Source organism: Salvelinus sp. IW2-2015, linkage group LG9 (assembly GCF_002910315.2).
Source record: "Salvelinus sp. IW2-2015 linkage group LG9, ASM291031v2, whole genome shotgun sequence".
NCBI lineage: Eukaryota > Metazoa > Chordata > Actinopteri > Salmoniformes > Salmonidae > Salvelinus > Salvelinus sp. IW2-2015.
The window spans coordinates 14,915,341-14,939,810 of NC_036849.1; the positions used below are offsets into that span (position 1 = coordinate 14,915,341).

Sequence of the window (24,470 nt, forward strand, 5' to 3'; positions counted from 1 at the left end):
TGAGGAAAAGCTTTGCTTGGTGAGTGGGCCTGCTCTATCAGAGCCAGGCAGCCAGGCAGGCGTCTGTCAGTCATAGGGACTATAGCTACCTCTCCACACGGTGTGATGCTGGTGTGATGCAGCCTGCCTGTCATCATCATCATCACACAGCTCTGCTCTATCATCCCTCTGCACATGCTTAGTGGAGGGGAACATCGAAACGTCTGACAGACTTCGTTCAGGGGATCTGTTACTGAGGGGCATTCCTATGAGTGCTGAGTGGGTGTGTGTGGGAAAGGGGTGTAAGTGCACTATGTTCCAGGCTGCAGATGTCTGGAGGAGGAGGTTCCTGCCTTTGAAGAAGCAATCTGGGATGCGACCCCCAATACACTGGACCCCCAAACCCACCCCACAAACACACACTTAGCCAGCCATAACCTCTTCACCCCACTGACACGCACACAAAACTCTGCCACCCCATAAAGCAAGGAATGCTTTATGCACATTTCCTTTCAGGTTTTGTGAGGATAATTCTGTGGGTACACTGCTCCTTTTATGCTTAAGCTCAGTTTTGTTCATTTTGTGAGGGAAGATGATTATTTCTAGCCTGTTCTGTTCTAACTTATCTAATATTCTAGTCTTGGCACTAATGCTGTGTTGTACCCTATCTATACTGTTCCTGCTATCTATCCTGTTCCAAACTCCTAACCCTAAACCTAACCTTAATCCCAAACCATAACCCTAAACCTAAATCTAACCCCTAACCCTAAACCTAACCCCTAATCCTAAACCTAAATTTAACCCCTAAGCTTAAAATAGTATTTTTCCTTGTTTTACTATCCTTGACCGGACTTCTGGTCCTTACAAGGATAGTAAAACCAAGCACACACACACACGCACGCACGCACACACACACACACACACACACACACAACACACACACACACACACACACACACACACACACACACACACACACACACACACACACACACACACACACACAACACACACACACACACACACACACACACACACCACACACACTCATCAATACTACATTAGAGAAACCACACATATTTACGTGTTCCACATAAATAGTATGAAAAATGTATGCACTCACTACAGTAAGTCACTCTGGATAAGAGCGTTGGCTAAATGACTAGAAAGTCAAATGTAAATGTAAAATGTAATATGCACTTACACAATGTGCACATACACTGCAGCAGGGAAGTGTGAGGCAGATGGGCTAACCACTCACCTTGTTGTGAGGGCATATGTCCTCAGATACACTGACTAAACTACAACAGGAGAACAAGGAGCATTTGGTAGTGTGGCTATGCGATTTCTGTGCCTGTGCTTTGCACAGAGAAACCAAGTGGTTCTAGTTGTGGTTGTTACATGGTCAAGAGGACTGTTGTGGTATTCTTTGGTAAAGTTGCTCTTCTGGGGGTTAAGGACCTAAAATCCATAATCTTCTAATCCTCCTCAAGATGAAAGGAGACATTGTTTACATCCTTCCTTCTTCAAAAGAACAGGCTCTGACATTAGAACCAGTGAGTCAAACATTATACACATGCAGATCAGAGGATCATATTATACTTTGAAGGAGCAGGGCGCCCCTCCGTCCACACTTCACCCACCACTCCCCGTCCCACCTTGTACTATTGAATATGTCAGGGATAGGGGAGAGAGGGAGAGCCAGGTGCTGCCTCCCTCCTGCAGAGTTCTCCTATTGTAGCCTCTCTCAAAGGAGACAGCTGTTGCGTCTCACACCTCCTCCCTATGTGAGCTGTGTTTGTTTGTGAGTGCGTCTGTTTGCTATCGTATGCATATCCATATCCATTTTTGTGTTTGTATTTGCTTAGACTCCTGAAAGGGGGCCAGCAAGGGGACATCAATGGTCCCCCCTCCTTCTCCCCCTGCTGGCCCATCCAAGGCACCACTGGTAACAAGCATGTCTGGGGTTCCAATGAGCTCCCAGTGGGTAGATGGTCTGTCCTTTTGTCCCATCCCAGCACCCCAGATGCCTGTTGGGCTCTCTCCTTCCCCCTCCGTCCCCTCTCTCCACCATCGTATGACCACATTGGCATTAACAGAATGGGACATGGAATTCTTTTGTTTTCCTCTGCTCTCCATTTTTCTTTTTTCTTTAAACTTTATTTAACTAGGCAAGTCAGTTAATAACAAATTGTTATTTAAAAGGACGGCCTAGGAATAGTGGGTTAACTGACATGTTCAGGGGCAGAACGACAGATTTTTAAATTGTCAGCTTAGGGACTCAATCTAGCAACCTTTCAGTTACTGGCCCAACACTCTAACCACTAGGCTACCTGCCGCCCCTTGAGCTGCAAGAGTGTCTTGATAGGTTCATTTTCTATAGCAAAGTCCAAATGAAGCCAAGTAGTACTAGTACTGATCTCTACATTTGTACAATATGTACTTAGACCGTTGGTAAACATGACACTGCAATAGGTTATAAGGTATGTTATCTAGGCATCTCCCAATGCAGTGTGTGTGTGTGTATATGTATGTATGTGTGTGTGTCGTTATTAACATACCACGTGATGCTCTCAAAGGGGAAGGTGTTAAATCCAATGTTACAGTTGTTATGTTATGTTTTTCTGAGTGTATTTATCTCCTACACCTGTCTGTATTAGATGGTATGTTATTCAAACAGAGCTAGTAAGACAAGAGCCCCCCAGGCCACAGAAATGCCATGTTGAATCCATGACTGCCACTACTAGTTGTCTCTGTCTGCCTGGAAGGCAAAGGAACCTGTCTTAGAAGAGGACAAATTCAAATACATCTCTTTATCGCTAAGCTATCAGGCAATAGAAAATGACAGCTTAGAAAGTATTTCCTGGATGATTTGATGTTTAATGCAATGTCAGTGTCCCGTATATATGTGTCTTGAATGGGTGATGAATGTGTCGGTGATACGGAGCAAATTCAATTTGGGGTGACCCGGCTCCTAGCAGTGACCCAGAGGGGTGTGTGCGGAGCTGGGGGTCAGCTGAGTAGAGCTTGAGAGGATTAGAAGCAGGGGTCAGGGTCCTACGGAGAGGAACATGCAGAAAGGGGGGTAGACTAATCATGGGACAGCACACCTCCACTACACTGTGTGTGTGTGTCAATGTGCTAAATGTTTTCGCTAACCATAATGTGATACAGCTGTGGTTATTCCATTTGAACTCTTCATCACCACAGTCAATGTAAATTACCAGCCTGTAGATTTCAGACCAGAGACTTCTAACGTACGTCACCATTTAACATATTGTACATTTAATTGATGATGTATACCAGTACAACTCGGGCAGAATAACTTGACCAAGTGCATTCCAGCAGAATGCTTTGTGGTGATGATTTGATTGGAGTTTCAAAACAATTATGTTCACTCCGGGGCCTGAAACTCACCATAATTCAATTTGAGACGATTGTACATCCGCTAAGAAAAGTCTCAGAAAACTTAAAAACAACATCAATGGAGAAGTCAACATACAAGTGTAAGTAAAAACAAATGCAAATAAATGTTGCTACTACCTAAAAAGTAAATATGTTTTTTGTTTGGTTATCTTTTGGAAATTATAGAAATAAAACAATTCCCTTCTTCAGAAGTTCCAGCTAGGCAGGCTAACGTTAGTTAGCTAATTAATTTGCTAGCTATCATACAGTAGGCGTATATTAATAATTATGTATTTAATATAAGCAGACATGCTCTCATAATTGAATGTAGCGCATATAAAGCACCCACAAGCCACCGGTGGCTGAAAACACAATCACAGGATGAACGAGTGACAAATTTCCGGCCAAGGGTGGTCCATTAAAAATCATTCCTTCTTTCCTCACACTGCAAGTGTATACTCGTCAGACGTCATCAGAAGTGTCCACTTCTGGGACAGCACACTTCCACTACACCACTGAGGGGATAGGGTGTGTCTTTTAAGTGTTTGGACCGCAGCCATGGAATGAGTTTGAGTGGTAAGGCGAAAGCAACTGAATGTAGACAAATGTCGAGGGGTCAGGGTTCCGGTCTAGAAGCACGGTTTCTACTGCTCCTACAGTTTGCTTCAGTACTGCAGTTCAACTGACTCCTGGCCCAGAAAGACCATTTCCATACACGGCCACATAGAGAAGTCAGATTAAAAAATTCCTAATAAGACACTTTAGTCATCACTTTTGTGCACAATACATTTATTAAATTATTCAAATAATTGTCGCTCAGGCCGATTCCCTCCCCCCCAGCCAAAGATATGATTTTGTTTTATTCATCCAATGTCGGACATGTTTTTGGATGACGTGATGACGTTGTCGCTGCTTCCTGTGCACACTGAGTGCTAGTGTGCATGTGATGTTGGTCCATATAAACCGGATGCAACCCAGATATAGACGGTCCATGAATCGGCATATGTGGACGTAAGTAGATTACCTTGTAAACAACAGCTGGACATCTTGGACACAGTCTGTAGTTCTTATTATACCTTATTATATGAAGTCAGGGCAGGTGCATCTGCAACAGCCAAAAGTCGCACACTAATATGGTTTTCCAACAGCAAGACTCAAATCAACATTGCAGTCTTGCCATTGTTTCATTTTTTTTCTCTGTATAATGTTGAAATAAACATGTCGCCAACCCCCCATGTCAGACACTCACAAACTGAAATCATATGTGTGTTCCTTGTACAATCAATTACTGAGAGAGAGCCTCAAATATCATATTCATTTGTATATAGGCTATCCACTGCATAGCCTACAAGAAATTGGTTCCTGTTTCAGTCATGTCTTTGCACATTCGCGTGGGGTGGCCGTGGGTCAAACAAAAACACTCTAATGATTGGTTGACAATAGAGCCTTCCACAATGCAGGCGATGGCTGCAGGATGAAGCTGGTAAAGAGCAACAGAAACTTGCAGTCAAAAATGAATTACCTTTGATCACATGTAAAGGTAATGCAGTCGACATGTAGGCGCAAGTCGGACAATTTTTAACACCATAATGCAACACACTTTGAAAAACTTGACAAAAGGGATCCGCTCGAACACGCCCATGTACATGCTCACAGATTGAGTTTCTCATGTTTGATTCATGCCTATGCTGATGCTGTGTTGTGGCTGATTGCATGTGGGTTGAGTGTGTAAATGAGATAAAATGGCTGCAAATAAGAAGAGGTGTTGGTTGAGGGTAGGGATGGAGGGCTGGAAGGGAGGGAGGAGAAGAGAAGTGGGACATATGGGTAGATGACATCGCAGAGATGAAGTGTAATCTTTGTGACAACTGCTGATGTAAAAAGGACTTTATAAAATAATTGTATTGATTGATTTGTTGATCTTCACATAGAGAGATTTATTGTACAACAATGATACATTATGGTTAACAATTAACATCTGATAAACATATGTTGTGCAACCAATACATATGTTCTACATTTATATATCCAGGATAGAAACCTGAAAATGTGTTGTTATTGCTATATCCCATGTTGTTATTGATGTGACATCATATGAGGTGGTGATAGTGCTGTGGGTGTGAGCAGGGCGGGACTAGACCTATGAGCTGATGTTAGGGGCTAAAAGGTTAGACTAGTGGTCAAGTAGTGACACCTGCTGGACGTAGTTTCACTATTTCTTTCTCTCTCTGTGTCTCTCTTTTTTCTTTCCCTTTAGCTCTGAAAAGTGATTGAAAGGGTTGTAATGTAAAAGCTTCCTTCACTACTAGACTTTACCTGATCCGTTACCATCTAACCCTCGCCACATTCAATTAATTCCTGAATTCATTAGGACTACAACCAAAACACAGCACGCTGAAAAAGTTCCTTCCTACTGGGGAAGCATTTTCATCCTCTCAGCTCCTGTAAGGGTTAAGAGCTCATGCATAATGAAACGTGGTCCATGTGATCGTTGCTCATTAAGAGATAGTTGACTAGGTCCTGGGGGGCTCTCAGAGAGAGAGGAGGGCCATGAAGGGTTAATGAGTCATCCCTTTTTCTTCAGATAGTGTTAAAGGCCTGTGCTGGGAGTCTGTGAACCTGCCACTGTATATACACTATGGGCCAGTTCTGTTTGAATATACAGGATTTAACATGGGGGTGTGGTAAACTCTATTGTATTCTCTCAAACTTTGACCTGAGCTGAAGAACAGCAACCCAGTCAGGTTGCAATATTTATGTTTGTTTGTATAATTTTCTGAGCAGTACATGGTTAACCTCCACCTCTAGCAATATGGTACAGGCTAGGCTGGGGGAATGAGGGGACTTGTAGAGTTTACACATAGTTTAGAAAACAGAGCTCCAAACACTGTCTCCCTCAGAGTGCCTGCTGGGTAGATTGACAGTGCCGCGTTTCCCTCAATGGACAGCAGATGCCCCCTGTGACTCCTTTTATCTCTGTTTTCATTTCCATATTCATTCTTCAATAGATTAGATTTTTTCTTCCCTTTCTTCTGAGTCTGGCATCAATGTCATTAAAATTCATATTCATGCTGTTTATGCAGATGTTTCTCCCCAGCGTGTTCCACAAACAGTCAAATCAAAATCAAATCACATTTATTTATAAAGTCCATTTTACATCAGCAGATGTAAAAGTGCTTATACAGAAACCCAGCCTAAAACACCAAACAGCAAGCCAAGCAGATGTAGAGGCACGTTGTCACTGCATGATTATCTGCTGCTGCCTTCCCCCATCTCTCAACCTCTAGATTTTTCTATGCAGATGCTGCTAGCAGATTCCAAGCAGACACCCTCGTCTATTTGAAACGCTTTACTGACTGTAGTTCAAAGACAGTGTGTTATTGTATTACCCATGCCCTCATGGAGCTCTGCCTGAAAATCACCATGAGGAATCAGCCTGATGATAGCAGAGGACAGGGGGTATATAGTATGTTAGATCCTCTGTTCAGAGAGCTGGTGCTCTTTACAGGGCCTACAGATGACTTCTGTGTGACTGTTTGGCTGCAACCCTCCCTGAGTGTCTTGTTGAACCTCCTCTACAGCAGAGGTGGAAAAAGTCACACAGTCACACATACTTGAGTAAAATAAAATACTAAAAGTCTAAAAGTGTCTGGTTTTAAGTGTACTTAAGTACAGTGTGGGAAAATACTAAATTGTCATACCTGAGTAAAAGTAAAAAGTAAAAGTAAATACTATACATCAAATTCCTTATATTAAGGGAAACAGACAGTATGATTTTCTTTTTTCTTTTTATTTATTTACGGACAACTCCTACGCTCGGACATAATTTCCAAACACAGTATTTGTGTTTAGTGAGTCCGCCAGATCAGAGGCAGTAGGGACGACAACACAGTATATTTCGAATGCTCAGGCTGAGCCTGAGCATTGAAAATGTAAGGAATACCTTTGGATGTCAGTGAAAATGTATGGGAGGAAAAAGTACATATTGTCTTTAGGAATGTAGTGGAGTAAAAGTAGTCAAACATATGAAGTGTAATGTACAGATAGCCCCAAAAACTACTTAAGTATTTTAAAGTATTTCCTCTTAAGTACTTTACACCACTGCTCTACAGTCATACCTCTAATGTAATGGCTTTGTATTTCACTGCCTGCCATACTGAACAGTTAAAGTAAATGGGCTTATGTGTGCGTGTAGGAGAGCGCTTTCTCAGCCAGAGGCTCCATTTTTTTCTTGTGAAATCTCATTTTGAATGCATGACACTGAAAATATTATAGCAGCTACTGTAGCTTTACACTTCTTCCCAGCAGGAAGTCACAGTGCCAAGTAGGGTAACTCATTGCCAAGCCAGTACGGTACGCCCTCCTCCCAGCCGTATTGGATTTACTGAGGTCACTATGAAGAGGAGAAGATGATGGGCACACTACACACATCTGTATCCTATCTATGTTCCAGCTCCAGTGTCTCCAGTGTCTCTCTGTGTACAATGCTGCCCAGTACAACAAGGAAAAAGCAACAGGGCCCATCTGATCTAGAATCTAATCTAGGTTTCATCATACTGTGAGGAATTAGGACAAAACTGGAGTTATTTGTATTATACTGACTCAAAATAAGTCATCTTGCCCCTCTCAGTGGTCAGAATTGGTACTGAATTTAGGGGGAAAATGCAGATTTTTCCCTTCTTTATTGAAGATATTCAGTTAATATCTCCCCTCTTCAGATGAAGATGTTGAATGTGCCTTCACTGATCCTGGCCATATGACCTCAGTAGCAAGGGAAGTACGGTGGTCAGTCAACACTCTCAACAGTCTCTCCTATTCAGACTAATGACATTTCAGCCCTAATCTGATCAGTAAAGTGTCTGCCGGACTCCTGTCTTCCTGTCTGCAGGCTGCTAATGGGCCTCCTGACTGGGGGTGTTAGCATGAAGGAGAGGCTCTGTGACTGGACGGGACACAGGGAATTGACGTGACCTTCACAGACCTGAGAGGAGAAGAAGACAGGAGTTCCAGGAATGAGATAAAGAGAGCACATACATTCAGAGGAGATCAGAGTCACATGCAGCAGCCTCAAAGCAAATGAGGGGTCTTCGGTAATTAGAGCTGTCAATTAATGAGATTATAGGACATGAGAGTGGTGCTTTTAGATTCTATAGGGAGGGGGGGGTGTACACGAGGGTTTACTTTATGGATGAGAGTTCATTCTATTTGTGTTGATTTTTATATGTTCTCTGTGATTTCACTGATAATGGTTTACTGTGCCAAAGCATGTATTTAACACTTTTAAAACTGCATGCAAACTCCATCTCGGAGAAAACTTCTACTTATTGTCACAATGATATCCATTTTGATATCTAATCTTTTATTAGTTCCTCTCTCTCTCTCTCGCTCTCTCTCACTTTCTCTCTCCATCAGGTGGCGCTGTGGTTTAAGTATTTAAAAAAAAAAATCTACTCATCACCGTTCATTCAATCCATAAAAGAGAACACCGGGCACTCTGCATCAATGGCATCACAGACCCCGGTTAGGCACCATACACACCTGAGCTTCAGTCTGTCACAAGACAACAGGGCTGTGTTCCCAGCAGCCATCCATTCCAGAACTTCCTTGGGTAAATACTGTATAGTACTGGAATTTACTTCCTGTTTGCGATGGTGATCAAATGGAGTGCTGGAGCGACCAGATGATAGGCTTTAACTTTATTAGTTTTTAATATACTGCCAGCACAGCTACATGGAAAGTAAAGGAGAGGCTGGAAGAGAAGAGAAAAAGAGGCAAGAGGAGAGAAGAGAAAGGGAGGAGGGTAGTAGAGGAGAGAGTAGTAAGTGGGAGGGAGGTCTGTACTCCTGTAGGAAACCTGTTCAACTTAATGTTTAATAAGCTACTGGTCACAGAGCCAGGGTAACTCGACCCTCTCAGGAGACAAATGGTGTGTGTTTCTCTGTGTGCGTTTCTTACGTGTGTATGAATGCATATATATGATTCTATGGCCTGTGTAAATCAGATACACCGTTGATTAGCTGATCCTATACAGACCTGTTGTTCAAGTCATTGATAGCTTTCCTCATGAATCCCTCCACCACACAGTCTCTGAGGAGGGGAAAGTGATAATAAATGTTACCTCATCAGCGGTAGTTTGACACATCTTTTCACATGATTCATTACTCTTCACAGCCTGCTGCTCTTCCTGTCTCTCAGAGGTGATATGATGATTAATCATTTAGCAGTGAAATGCAAATATCAGACCTGGGACAAATACAGTGGGTATCATAAATATTCACGCCCTTTGGATTTCTTCACATTGTATTGTGTTACAAAGTAGATTCAAACAGATTTAAGTCATAATTGTAACTAGGCCACTCAGGAACATTCACTGTCTTCATGGTAAGCAACTCCAGTGTAGATTTGGCATTGTGTTGTAGGTTATTGTCCTGCTGGAAGGTGAATTACTCTCCGAGTGTCTGGTGTAAAGCAGACTGAAGCAGTCTATCCCGTTTCTTTTTATCCTGAAAAACTCCCCAGTCTTTGCCGATATCATGTCACGCCCTGACCTTAGAGATCCTTTTTATGTCTCTATTTTGGTTGGTCAGGGTGTGAGTTGGGGTGGGCATTCTATGTTTTTGTTCTATGTTTTCTATTTCTATGTGTTTGGCCGGGTGTGGTTCTCAATCAGAGGCAGCTGTCTATCCTTGTCTCTGATTGAGAACCATACTTAGGTATCCTTTTCCCACCTGTGTTTTGTGGGTAGTTGTTTTCTGTTTTGTTTAGTGTTCTGTTTTAATAAAAATGTAACATGAACACTTACCATGCTGCGCTTTGGTCCGACTACTCTTCATCTGACGACGAAAATTGTTACATATCAAGCATACCCATACCATGATGCAGCCACCACCATGCCGGACAATAAGAAGGCAGTTTACTCAGTGATGTATTGTGTTGGATTTGCCCCAAACATAAGGCTTTGCATTTAGGCCAAAAAGTGTGTTCCTTTGCCATGTTTATTTGCAGTATTACTTTAGTGCCTTGTTGCATGTTTTGGTATATATTTATTTCTTTTTTTCTCTCTGTCATTTAGGTAATTATTGTGGAGTCACTACAATGTTGTTGATTAATCCTCAGTTTTTTCCCATCACAGCCATTGAACTCCGTAGCTGTTTTAAAATCATCAATGGCCTCATAGTGATGTCTATCTTTGTGTCTGGGTGGTTTAATACATCATCCATAGCGTAATTATTAACTTGACCATGCTTTAAGTGATACTCAATGTCTGATTTGTTATTCTTACTCATCTACCAATCACTGCCCTTCTTTAGGAGGCTTTCGAAAAGCTCCCTGATCTCTTTAGTTGAATCTGTTCTTTAAATGCAGTACTTGACTGAGGGACCTTACAGATGTTGTATGTATGGGGGACAGAGGAAGGTTTAGTCATTTAAAAATCATGTCAACCTCTATTATTTCAGTCCATGTAACTTATCTTTGGACATTTTACTCCTGAACTAATTTAAGCTTGCCTTAACAAAGGGGGTGAGTACTTCTGCAATGACTATTTTAGTTATTTCGTTTTTATTAACTTGTACAAATGTGTAGAATTTTCTTTTCACTGAGAAATTAGTATTGAGTATTTTGTGTAGATCAATTATTTTTAAAAATCACATAAAATCTATTTTATATCTCTCAAAATGTGTCATTGACCTTAATAATTAGGGCCCCAGGACCAGTGAAAGCAAAATAGCCATATTTTACAGTAGGTATGTTGTACTTTTTTGCATATGCATCTTTCTTTTGGTGCCATACCCACCACTGGTGTGCATGGCCAGACAGGGCCAGACCTAGTCTTTTGGGGGCCTGTCATTTACTTTCTTAGCTAGCCAGACAGTTTTATTTAGCTAACGTTAGCTAGCTAGCTAGCTACTGTAAATGTTATTGTAGCTTTCTGTTTGTATGTAGCTTGCACTTCAATGGCATCAAGGAGATTTTCTTTTATATTTCCAACCAGGTGAAGTACTATGAAGACACCACTGATCTCGACAAGAGGCGCAACATTCAGAAAATTTCACAATTCAGGGTAACGTTAAGCAGTTAACTTCTATTAGATAACTGGACAGATTTAGCTATGTGCAACCATTTTTCAACAACCATTTTCCATCTAGCTAGTTGGTCATCTGCATGTCGCTAGCTATACATATAGTTCATTGGAGGCTGCTGAGGGGACAATGGCTCATAATAATGTCTGGAATGGAGTTAATGGAATGGTATCAAACATGTTTCCATGTGGTTGATACCATTCCATTGACTCAATTTCAGCCATTATTATAAGCCGTCCTCCCCTCAGCAGCCTCCACTGATATAGTTATATGTCTCTCATATTGAGGTGTCTAGCTATAAGTTAAACCTGATCAATCAAATGGATAGGTGTAAGCAATTCTGGTAATTCCAAATGCCCTTAATTAACTAGGTGTCTTCACTAGACAGACGGGGAGAGGTGGGAAGAGAGTGGAAGGCAGAGAGAGAGAGAGAGAGAAAGACAGCAGTGCAAATGTACTTAGACTTGAGTATTTCAACAACTCTTCTCTTCCAACTTGTTAGTCAATCATATCTACCTATAGGGGAAGGATGGCCAGCCACACAGGAGGGTGATGTTTTCTAATGAGGAGAAGGAGGCCGTGCTGACCGAGATGCATGCTGGCCATTTCGGAGTGAAGCGCGTGGTTGACAAAATCAACCTACGATTCTTCTAACGAGGAATTGTCAAGGAGGTGGACAGCTGGGCAATTGAAATAATCTTTTGTTTATCAATCACATTTTATTATATCTGAAATTATTATGATTTGAATGAATGTCATATCAGATAGCACACAATGTTTCAATTTGACACTTTTTGCTTAAAGGTCAGTACCCTGTCTAGCCTGCCAGAAGATTCATAGTGCGAAGACTGTGGCGCCAGAGTTGAAGCACATCAAAGTTGTTTCACCATGGCACATGATCGGTAAGCATCCCAATTCAAATTTTGCCCTGATAAGTTGTTTTGTAATGGTTGCTTTATTTGACCACAGAGTTCAATATTATAGAATGTGTGTGTGTCAATATCCTTACAAATATGAAAATCTGCATACTGTATGACACAGATACGAGTAAGAATAAAGTCATCTTCTTTCTAACCCTTTAAATGTTAGGGGTGGACCTCATCGGACCCTTCACGAAGTCCAGGAATGGCAGCAACTGGTGTCTGACGGAGACCGATCACTTTACCAAGAGGGTGGAGGCAATACCCATTAAGGTCAGTAAAGGAAGAGTATGTGCTTAACTCTAAATTCCCTCCTGTAACCCATTAAAAAGGGTGCTTGGAACCAAAAATAGATTTTTGTTTTGTATGATACCCACCAAGGACGAGACTGGCAAGGCCATGGTTCTCCTGAGGTCATCTTGAGTGACCGAGGTCATGAACGCTGGAGCAAGGTACGGATGTTATAGGTTATATTCTGTCACCAATGGTTTGTTTTATTTATTTTTTACAATTTGTTTTTGTTTTTCCATGGTACATAATCAGACATATTTCGATATCTTACATTGTCAATAGATATCGCTTTCCTACCCCCTCCAGGTTTGGTGAATGGACAAACTAGACCCTCAAGACTTCAATGGGAAAGTCCCTTGATTGGTACCAGGAATGGTGGGAGAACAACCTGAAGGTAATTCTCTTTGCACACAACAGCATCCAGGCCTCCACCGAGTACGGACGGGAGCAGCAGCTGTTGACTGAGGTAAACAATGCAATTGTATATACAATTATTGCATATACTGTAGTTTTTCAATTTGGTATTGACTTTGTGTTGTTGTTTGTCTATTGATATTTTTGTATAACATACTTTCAGATCTTCCTGAGTGGTGCAGTGGTCTAAGGAACTGCATCGCAGTGCTAGCTGTGTCACTAGAGATTCTGGGTTAGAGTCCAGGCTCTGTCGCAGCCGGCCGCAACCGGTAGACCCATGGGGCGGCGCACAATTGGCCTAGCGTCGCCCAGGTTAGGGGAGGGTTTGCCCGGCAGGGATGTCCTTGTCCCATCGCGCACTAGTGACTCATGTGGCTGGCCGGTCTCAGTGCACGCTGACACGGTCGCCAGGTGTACAGTGTTACCTCCGACACATTGGTGTGGTTGGCTTGTGGGTTAAGTGGGCATTGTGTCAAGAAGCAGTGCGGCTTGGCTGGGTTGTGTTTTGGAGGCTTGGCCTTCGTCTCTCCCGACTCTGTATGGGAGTTGCAGCAATGAGACAACACTGTAACTACCCATTGGATACCACGAAATTGGGGAGAAAAAGGGGTAACATTTTAAGTTGTCAAACCAGATCAGAATGCCTTCGTGGACCACCTTCAGGCACCGACTGAGAAGGATGTGGAGGATGTGGAGGTAAAAATTATTGTCCGCTAATAATTTATTTTCTGTCTCTCCAGGAGATATGTAAGAAATGTATTTGTAATATGAAATATAATTGCATTAATTCCTGTTATCAATTAAGGTGAGACTGAACATTGTCAAGGCGAAGGAAAAACAGAAGGAGAGCTACCGGAGCAGAGTCAAGAAAGGGACCAAGTGCTACTACATCCGGGAAAATTACTTGGTTTGGAAGAAGGATGAAAGGAAGCCGAGACCTGGGAAACCTCGCTGCTCTTTCACTTTTAGCTGGGGTCACCATCTGTTAAGGTGAATATAAAAAATCTTAGATAATAACTATTTGCATTTGCACAGAAAATAATCTGAATGTCACGACTTCTGCCAAAGTCGATGCCGCTCCTTGTTCGGGCGGTGTTTGGCGGTCGGCGTCGCCGGTCTTCTAGCCATCGCCGATCCATTTTTCATTTTCCTTTTGTTTCGTTTTCCCACACACCTGGTTCTCATTTCCCTCATTATGTGTTGTGTATTTAACCCTCTGTTTCCCCCATGTCTTTGTGTGGTATTGCTTATTCTGTTTCATGTATGCGCACGTTAGACTGGTTGCGCTGGGTTATGTCAACCCGTATTGTATTTCGTGTTCGTTGTGCTGTGTGCTTTTGGTTCGCCTAAAAAAAGGCTCCGTTTGCTACCCAATATCTGCTCTCCTGCGCCTGACTCCCTTACAGCCATTTACGCATACCTGACAGAATACCACACCCATTATGGAGTCAGCAGGAGCAGGTACCTATGGTAGCGGAGTCGAGGAGCACGTCCAGGAGCACACGGCGTTGATTCACCATCTCGGCACCGCTATGGACCGTGTCGTTCAGACGATGGACGATGGTCCTCCAGTACCTCCCAGCACAACAGGGGTCCTCTCTACCCGTCCCTCCTGTACCCGGTTCCAGTGGGATGCGTCTCGCCCTTCCCGGAGAGTATGATGGGACGGTGACACGGTGCCAAGGCTTCCTACTACAGCTGGACCTCTACCTGAGCACGTTTATCCAGCTCCCTCGGGAAGGGAGAGGGTGTCCACCCTCGTCTCGTGCCTCTCAGGGAGAGCTCTGGAGTGGGCCAACGCCGTGTGGGGAGAAGGAGATGCGGCGTTGGATGACTTCACGGAATTCACCCGCCGCTTCCGGGCGGTCTTCGACCACCCTCCCGAGGGTAGAGTGGCGGGTGAACGTCTGTTCCACCTGAGGCAGGGGACAAGGAGCGCCCAGGAGTTCTCACTGGAATTTCGGACCTTGGCCGCCGGAGCGGGATGGAACGACAGGGCTCTCATCGACCACTACCGTTGCAGCCTGCGCGAGGATGTCCGTCGAGAGTTGGCCTGCAGGGATACCACTCTTACCTTCGACCAGCTGGTGGACATGTCCATTCGGCTGGATAACCTGCTGGTCACCCGCGGACGTCCAGAGGGCTCTGTCGATTCCTTTTCCCAGCACCACCGCTCCGGTGCCTATGGAGCTGGGAGGTGCTGCGCACAGGGAGACCGGAGGAGGGGCTTTCACGTGTACCATCTGTGGCCGCAGAGGTCACACTGCTGGTCGGTGCCGTGTTGGTTCCTCTAGGGTTCGAGGCAGCAGGCAGGGCACTCTGGCATCACCCCAGGTGAGAAGGCACCATTCTCACCCAGAGCCCTCATTTTTTTGTTTGTTACTTTTCCTGAGTTTTCCCCGCATTCCCAGCATAAGGCGCTCGTCGATTCAGGCTCGGCTGGGAATTTTATTGACAGATCATTTGCCCATAGTTTAGGGATCCCCATCGTTCTCGTGGATGTGCCCTTCCCCGTTCATGCCTTAGATAGTCGACCATTAGGGTCAGGGTTGATTAGGGAGGTCATCGCTCCTTTGGGCATGGTGATGCATGGGGGTCATATGGAGAGAATTAGTCTCTTCATTATTGACTCTCCTGCGTTTCCCGTGGTGCTGGGCCTTCCCTGGTTAGCTTGTCATAACCCCACTGTTTCTTGGCCACAGAGGGCTCTCACAGAGTGGTCGCGAGAGTGCTCAGGTAAGTGTTTCGGGGTTTCCGTTGGTGCTACTACGGTGGAGAGTCCAGACCAGGTCTCCACCGTGCGCATCCCCCCTGAATATGCCGATTTGGCTCTCGCCTTCTCCAAAAAGAAGGCGACTCAATTACCACCTCATCGATGGGGCGATTATGCGATAGATCTCCTGGTAGGCGCTGCACTTCCCAGGAGTCACGTGTATCCCCTCTCACAGGCAGAGACAGAGGCTATGGAAACATATGTCTCTGAATCCCTGCGTCAGGGATACATTCGGTACTCCACTTCACCCGCCTCCTCGAGTTTCTTTTTTGTGAAGGAGGGAGGTCTGCGCCCGTGTATTGATTATCGGGGTCTGAATCATATCACTGTGATGTATAGCTACCCGCTACCGCTCATAGCCACAGCGATAGTAAATGCACAGGGCGCGCTTTTTCACCAAACTAGATCTCAGGAGCGCTTACAACCTGGTGCGTATCCGGGAGGGAGATGAGTGGAAGATGGCTTTCAGTACCACCTCTGGACACTATGAATACCTCGTCATGCCATACGGGTTGATGAATGTGCCATCTGTCTTCCAAGCCTTTGTAGACGAGATTTTCAGGGACCTGCACGGGCAGGGTGTAGTGGTGTATATTGATGACATTCTGATATACTCCGCTGCACGCACCGAGCATGTGTCCCTGTTGCGCAGGGTGCTTGGTCGACTATTGGAGCATGACCTGTATGCCAAGGCTGAAAAATGCCTGTTCTTTCAACAATCCGTCTCCTTCCTAGGGTATCGCATTTCCACCTCAGGGTTGGAGATGGAGAGTGACCGCATTGCAGCTGTGCGTAATTGACTGACTCCCACCACGGTAAAGGAGGTGCAGCGGTTCTTAGGGTTTGCCAACTACTACCGGAGGTTTATCCGAGGTTTTGGTCAGGTAGCGGCTCCCATTACCTCACTGCTGAAGGGGGGCCCGGTGCGCTTGTAGTGGACAGCTGAGGGGAACAGGGCTTTTAGTCACCTGAGGGCTCTGTTTACCTCGGCTCCCGTGCTGGCTCATCCGGATCCCTCTTTGGCGTTCATAGTGGAGGTGGACGCGTCCGAGGCTGGGATAGGAGCTGTGCTCTCTCAGCACTCGGGTACGCCACCAATGCTCCGCCCCTGTGCTTTCTTCTTGAGGAAGCTTAGCCCGGCGGAGCGAAACTATGACGTGGGGGACCGGGAGATGTTGGCTGTCATCAAGGCTTTGAAGGCATGGAGACATTGGCTTGAGGGGGCTAAACACCCTTTTCTCATCTGGACTGACCACTGTAATCTGGAGTATATCCGGGCGGCGAGGAGACTGAACCCTCGCCAGGCAAGGTGGGCCATGTTTTTCACCCGTTTTGTTTTCACCCTTTCTTACAGAACAGGTTCCCAGAACGTGAAGGCAGACGCACTGTCCCGGCTGTATTACACAGAGGAGCGGCCCATGGATCCCACTCCCATACTCCCGGCCTCCTGCCTGGTGGCGCCGGTAGTGTGGGAGCTGGACGCGGACATTGAGCAGGCTCTGCACGCAATGCCCGCTCCCCTCCAGTGTCCCGCTGGGCGTCTGTACGTTCCGTCTGCTGTCCGTGACCGGCTGATCTATTGGGCCCACACGTCATCCAGGCATCGGTCGGACGGTGCGCTGTCTGAGCGGGAAGTACTGGTGGCCCACTTTGGCAAAGGACGTGACGGTTTATGTTTCCTCCTGCTCGGTGTGAGCCCAGTGTAAGGCTCCTAGGCACCTGCCCAGAGGTAAGTTACACCCCTTACTCGTTCCACAGCGGCCATGGTCACACCTGTCGATCGATTTCCTGACCGATCTTCCCCCATCACAGGGAAACACCACGATCCTGATCGTTGTGAATCGTTTCTCTAAGTCCTGCCGTCTCCTCTCTCTGCCCGGTCTCCCTACGGCCCTACAGACTGCGGAGGCCTTGTTTACGCACGTATTCTGGCACTACGGGGTACCTGAGGATATAGTGTCCGATCGAGGTCCCCAGTTCACTTCAAGGGTCTGGAAGGCGTTCATGAAACGTCTGGGGGTCTCGATCAGCCTTACCTCAGGGTTTCATCCCGAGAGTAACGGGCAGGTGGAGAGAGTTAACCAGGATGTGGGTAGGTTTCTGAGGTCCTATTGCCAGGACCGGCCGGGGGAGTTGGCAGCGTTCGTGCCCTGGGCAGAGATGACCCAGAACTCGCTCCGCCACTCCTCCACTAACCTCTCCCCCTTCCAGTGTGTATTGGGGTATCAGCCAGTTCTGGCTCTTTGGCATCAGAGTCAGACCGGGGCTCCTGCGGTGGACGACTGGTTCCGGAGGAGACATGGGACGCCGCCCATGGTCACCTTCAGCGCGCCGTGCTGCGCCGTGCTGCCCCAGAAAGTTGTCGTAGACCGTCACCGTAGTGAGGCCCCGGTGTTCGCACCGGGGGACCGGGTCTGGCTCTCGACCCGAAACCTGCCCCTCCGCCTGCCCTGCTGGAAGCTGTGTCCGCGGTTTGTGGGGCCATTTAAATTCTGAGAGTGAACGAGGTTTGTTACAGGTTACAGCTTCCCCCCGATTACCGCATTAACCCCTCGTTCCATGTGTCTCTACTCAGGCCGGTGGTGGCTGGCCCGCTCCAGGAGTCTGAGGTGCAGGAGGTTCCTCTGACCCCTCTGGACATCGAGGGGGCCCCGGCGTACTCCGTTCATTCCATACTGGATTCGAGACGTCGGGCAAGGGGCCTTCAGTACCTCGTGGACTGGGAGGGGTATGGTCCGGAGGAGAGATGCTGGGTTCCGGTGGAGGACGTGTTGGATCTTTCTGCGCCTCGTCCTCCAGGTCGTCCCAGAGGCCGGTGTCGACGCGCTGCTGGAGCCGCGCGTTGGGGGGTACTGTCACGACTTCTGCCGAAGTCGATGCCTCTCCTTGTTCGGGCGGTGTTCGGAGGTCGACGTCGCCGGTCTTCTAGCCATCGCCGATCGCCGATTTCATTTTCCATTTGTTTTGTCTCGTTTTCCCACACACCTGGTCCTCATCTCCCTCATTATGTGTTGTGTATTTAACCCTCTGTTTCCCTCATGTCTTTGTGTGGTATTGTTTATTCTGTTTCATGTATGCGCACGTTAGACTGGTTGCGCTGGGTTATGTCAACCCGTATTGTATTTTGTGTGCTTTTGGTTCGCCTAAATAAAAGGCTCCGTTTGCTACCCAATATCTGCTCTCCTGCGCCTGACTCCCTTACAGCCATTTATGCATACCTGACACTGAAGCTAGTTTTAGTTTCCCTAACACTGATATTTTGATCCTTGTCTTCCTAGGGTTACCTCGGTGGACGCCAACAATCTTCTACAGTTGGAGCAGTTGGACAGTCAACCACTGAAAGCCCTGACGCCCTACACTTCAGTGAAGCCCAATAGACAAAGTATGTTAAGCTTTGGTTGACATTTGAGAAAGCAAGAAATGATAGTTATGCTGAGCTTATAAAAATGTACCTCTTCAATTTATCTCTCCAAATGACTTTAGGACCATCGACTGTCCGAGCCCCCCTGGAGGTATCCCATCCACCAGAACCTGTGAGTTCAGATCAGTCTGATTCTCTGTGCTCTGAGTCGGACCAGCTTGAGGTAGGCTATACCTTCCAAAAGTGTTGAAAAGTACATACCATTTATAACACAGCACAAATCCATCATCCATCAAACAGTAAAGTCTAACCTGTGTGTTTGCTGGTTTAAGTCTCTGTCTCCTACTCTGTTCCCTTTACTCTGCTCCTGTTCTCCAGGAGCTAGAGGTTCTGCCCGACACCCAGACCTTGATCCACCTGTCCTCCATTACCAACCACCCTCCAACGTTTCATTATATCATCTACTGTTGTTGTCATTATCTGCTAAGAAAGGAAAAGAAAACTATCATACAGGGTAATATTTGAGATACACAGATTAACTAAAAACACTAGCACTGCAAACACAGCAGTGCCTGGACGTTGCAGTCTTCCTCTTCAAGTCTCCCTTTCCGAGACTGGCTGCCTGTTGAGGACAAGTGACAGGCAGAACCTCCCACCCACACAGCAACCGCGTCCTCAATATTCCACACACCACAACTCAGTATTTTAGTCTATGATTGCCATGTGAGTGTACAAAAAAATCTGTGAAAATAAATTAGACAACTGTAGCAAAAATATCAAAGTTTATGTATTAAAATCTTATATATTGGCAGGTTGGTTTTCACAGCTTGTTCATTATTGTAAGTTGTAAGGTATCCTTTGATGGTGTTTATTTGGTCCACATTGTTCATTGTTGTTTCCTAGGACCTGTGATAGATTTATATATATTCAACCACAAGGGTGTACTGATGAGCTATGTGAGATCCAGTTTTTTATCATAATAGAGGACAACTGAAATTATATTATATCTGTGTAAATAAGGGACGGGCAGGTTGAAATAACATGACAGCCAGACAAGCCAGTGTAAGAATCAAACGGATGATCTGTAAGCAACCTTAATGTGTCAAGAAGATTACACGTTTTATTTGCCATTTCTGAAACGTAGCAACTTTAGCTGGCTAGGCTAATTTACCAATCTAAAAATGTGTAGCTGACATGGGCTAATTGAGTGACTGTCAGTGACTGACAAGTGAAAAACTGCTGATGCCCATCCAAATGTCGAAACTGCACTTTGTAAGTTCTACTAATCTAGCTCTCCACAGTAGGTTCAGACCCTGACTAAGTTCCCCCCCCAAAAACATTGCTATTTTTATTTTTGAGGGGTTGAGGGTGCCCTACCAGCCGGGGGCCCTAAGCGACCGCATATGTCGATTATGCCTGGAACCGGCCCTTGCCAAATGGCTGTAATTTCATGTCATCTGACCATAACACCGGATACAATCCAAGTGCCAATGCAGTTAAGCAAACTCCATGCATTTACATTTGTTGGATGACATGAACATAGGATATCAAGGATCTGGAAAGATTCTGTAATGAAGAAAGGTCTAAGGCTCAGTGCCGTTATCCTCGCAAGGGGAAGGTGCTGGAGTATTGAAAACAGGGGTGCCAATCATTTTCACACCTATCTTTTTGAATTACTTGTTAAACAAAATAGATTTTTCTTAGCAATTGTATTAGTATAAAATAATATAATTTCCCAATTTTTTTAGCATACAATATAGCTCAGTATTTGTATAATTTATTTTATACAGTCTTTTTATACAGGGATCCTGCTGTGTCAATGGCTATTCTCCCCTCTGGTCACGTGATCCTCTGGCCTGTACCTCTGGCCCTGCCTCCTGTGCCACAGATTGAGTTACAGACCTGCTAAAGCGTCTGATCTATAATTCATCTACTCATGTCAGATATAACAGAGAAACAGGATGGGGTGGGGGGACCATATGCACGACTGCACTGGGGTCAATAAGTGTTCACACAAGACACACACCTGTGTACGCACACATGCACAAACAGGCACGTACACACACACACACACACAAACAAAAGGGCTACATAAGATGTGACTTTATCCATTGCGGTGTAGTCATCACAGCTTTTTCACCATCTTGATCAAGAATATAGTCTAACCTGCCTTCAATGCAACAACATCCTAAAATACTTTTTTAACATAACATAATATCCATCTGTGCCTCCCTGTTGCATCTCACAGGCATCTCAAGAGCTACCATGGTCATTCCATTGGATTAACAACATGTAGTGGAAGTTAAGAATTCATCTGAAGTAAAGGGAGCCCAGGCAGTGGTCAGATCCTGTCCCTCCTGTGAGACCTGAATTTAGCCATGAGTGTGTGTGATACTTCACTCTATACCACAGCATGTGGAGGAGGGGGACAGGAGGTTTCAGAATGACCCTGTCCACACACACAAAGCCTAGGGGTATGTGAGGGGTATGAGAGCAATAATAGCCCTGCTTAAAAATAAAAGGGGCAAAATGACAGTGGAGTATTCCATTACAAAGAGCTCCTTTGGACAAATACGAGGGCCAGAGCTTTGAAGAGCGCTCACAAAAGACGGCCACGTCCCCCCCTCTCCGATCGGGTTCCCATTATTTGCAGGCCACACGGTAGAGAGAGCAGGAGGGGTTTGAAGTGCCAGTCAGAAGCCACTCATGTGTGTGTCCTGGCTGTTTGACCCATACCTGCAGTATGCTGCATGAAACAAACACACTCACTCACCTATTCTTTAGGCAAATATGCAGTACAAGAACAAAATAGTTTGTTTTCTTTTCTTTCAAGCAACAAAATTGGGTTTAAAATTGTTGTGAGTGTGTGTGCGAGTGTGTGTGTGAAGGACAATTGAGGAGGGGGGGATAATCTCCCCTGTCTTATACTAGTGTCCTGTCCAGTCATGTTTCTGTCCCATCTCTGTCTGTGTGTGGTGTCCCACAGATAGCCTCTGTAATGTGTATCTTTAGGGTTAATGGCCATGGTGCTGGACCCCTATATAGGTCATTGGTAGCAACTCCCCTCTGCCCCTGAGCCACACCATCCCCACCTCTCATATCTGCATCCTAGGTGGGTACTGTAGCCAGGTCTTAGAGTGACCTTTAGGAGAGTGGTCCACCGCCCAGGGTGACTCATAATCTGTTTTAGATTATTCCAATGAATGTTTCAGCACCTTCAGTAAAACCCCTGACTCCCTGGAGTATATAGGCTTCAGTGACATCATGCAGGGTAGGTGGTTGGGTGTTACCCAGAACAATGGTTCTGTGGCAGTCCCTCCTGTGCTGCAGCATGGCAGGTGCTTATCAGAGCCTCCAGCCCTCTGGATCACTCTTTTATGCAGAACCAGCCCCGGGAGGAGAACCAGCCCTGCCCCGGCACTGGTCTGTTTAAACACCACATTGTTATGTCCGGCAGTGTTCTGTCAGATTGAGATCTGCAGTAGAAAGTGGAATTTCCTTAACCCACTTCAGCCTCTACCGCCACCTCCTAGTCCACCGAGTACATTTCTACCCCATCACTCAATGCAACACAAATGTCCCTGTATTAACAATGCTATTGATAGCACATGATAACGTTGGGCCTTGCCTTTTTGACCTTGTGGTTTCAGAACATGTTCCCATATGTTATTAAGAATGAATGATGTACTGTATGTGCACATTTGTTGGGGTTACAGGGTCGAAGTGGGTTCATATGTTATCAGTAGAATTGACCTGAACCTAGAAACCCTCTCCCAGTGTAGAGAAACTCCTGGTTCATGTGACTAACGGATGTAATTTAGTCTAATTTAAACACCTGAGGGGTATCAAATCCCCCCACACAAAGACATTAAAGACATGCTTTAGGAGAGCAGGATTTTCTGATCCCCACTGCCCCCCTTGGGACCTACAATTATTATGCCTTCTATACCAAACTGCTGCTCTAGAACCTGACTGACTGGCGTATGGAAGCTGGTGTGTTGTGTCATGTCGTCTAAACTGATATTAACATAGTCCTCTGTTGTTCATCTGTCTCTTAGGTCCTCTGGATTCAGTTATGCAGATAAGGATCAGAACATCTCCAATAATGCATGTTAGAGGCAAAGTGAAACCAAAAACTCGAATGGAAGAGAAAGTATGGTATTAGTGCTCTGTAGTCCTAAAAATAGAGTTATTCATTCTAGTTCTGTGGATGTAGTTCACCTGGCTCTTACAGTTTATCATCAGGCCTAGTCATGAAATGCTAACAATCATTAAACTTCATGCCACAGATCAATCAATCAAGTTCAACGTCTGACACATTTTACAATGTAACTGTACAGTAGACTTTTTCATTGGATTACAGATGCCTACTATTCTGTATACTGTAGTTTGTGTCGTTAATCTTTTATTGCTTTATTACTCTGATTGTTACTGTTTTGCGCAAACCTGCTGTCAACGACAACACACCCACCTCTTCCCCCGCTGCATGTGCACTAGGATATTTTCTCAGGAGGTGGGCACCTGCTTTAGTTTCCGTAGCGATTGTTTCCAGGGCCTGTGCCTATGGTCTTGACATTTTTGTGCTGCGGTAACGTTTCCTTGCATTGATAGGGTGAATAGCTGCCTGTCCATTGTGCTCCATGTTAGCTCCACACGGAATTATAAGAGAGAGGCCTGGACCTCGACAGAAGTAGGGGGATTCTGGGGAATTCCTGTGGCATTCCGATTGTCTTCCCAGTTTTACCATTAGCAATCAGTGTAGGAACAGCTCAGTGCCATGGAGTCAAGGGCATATCACATCTCCAGTGATTGTACTCCACACCGTCATGTTTACATTACCAGTCGTAAGGCTTTCAATGCCTCTACAGTTGAAGTCGGAAGTTTACATACACCTTAGCCAAATACATTTAAACTCAGTTTTTCACAATTCCTGACATTTAATCTGAGTAAAGATTCCCTGTCTTAGGTCAGTTAGGATCACCACGTTGTTTTAAGAATGTGAAATGTCAGAATAATAGTAGAGAGAATGATTTACTTCAGCTTTTATTTCTTTCATCACATTCCCAGTGGGTCAGAAGTTGACATACACTGAATTAGTATTTGGTAGCATTGCCTTTAAATTGTTTAACTTGGGTCAAACGTTTTGGGTAGCCTTCCACAAGCTTCCCACAATACGTTTTGTGAATTTTGGCCCATTCCTCCTGACAGAGCTGGTGTACTGAGTCAGGTTTGTAGGCATCCTTGCT

General features: G+C 45.2%; 1 long non-coding RNA gene across 1 annotated transcript; it reads left to right on the forward strand.

Moving 5' to 3' along the window:
* Positions 1-19,147: 19,147 nt before the first annotated feature.
* On the forward strand, positions 19,148-19,905 carry LOC139028204 (uncharacterized). The gene is made up of 3 exons (XR_011480394.1): positions 19,148-19,245; positions 19,347-19,447; positions 19,603-19,905. It is a non-coding gene; the product is annotated as an uncharacterized lncRNA (long non-coding RNA).
* The last annotated feature ends 4,565 nt before the right edge of the window (positions 19,906-24,470 follow it).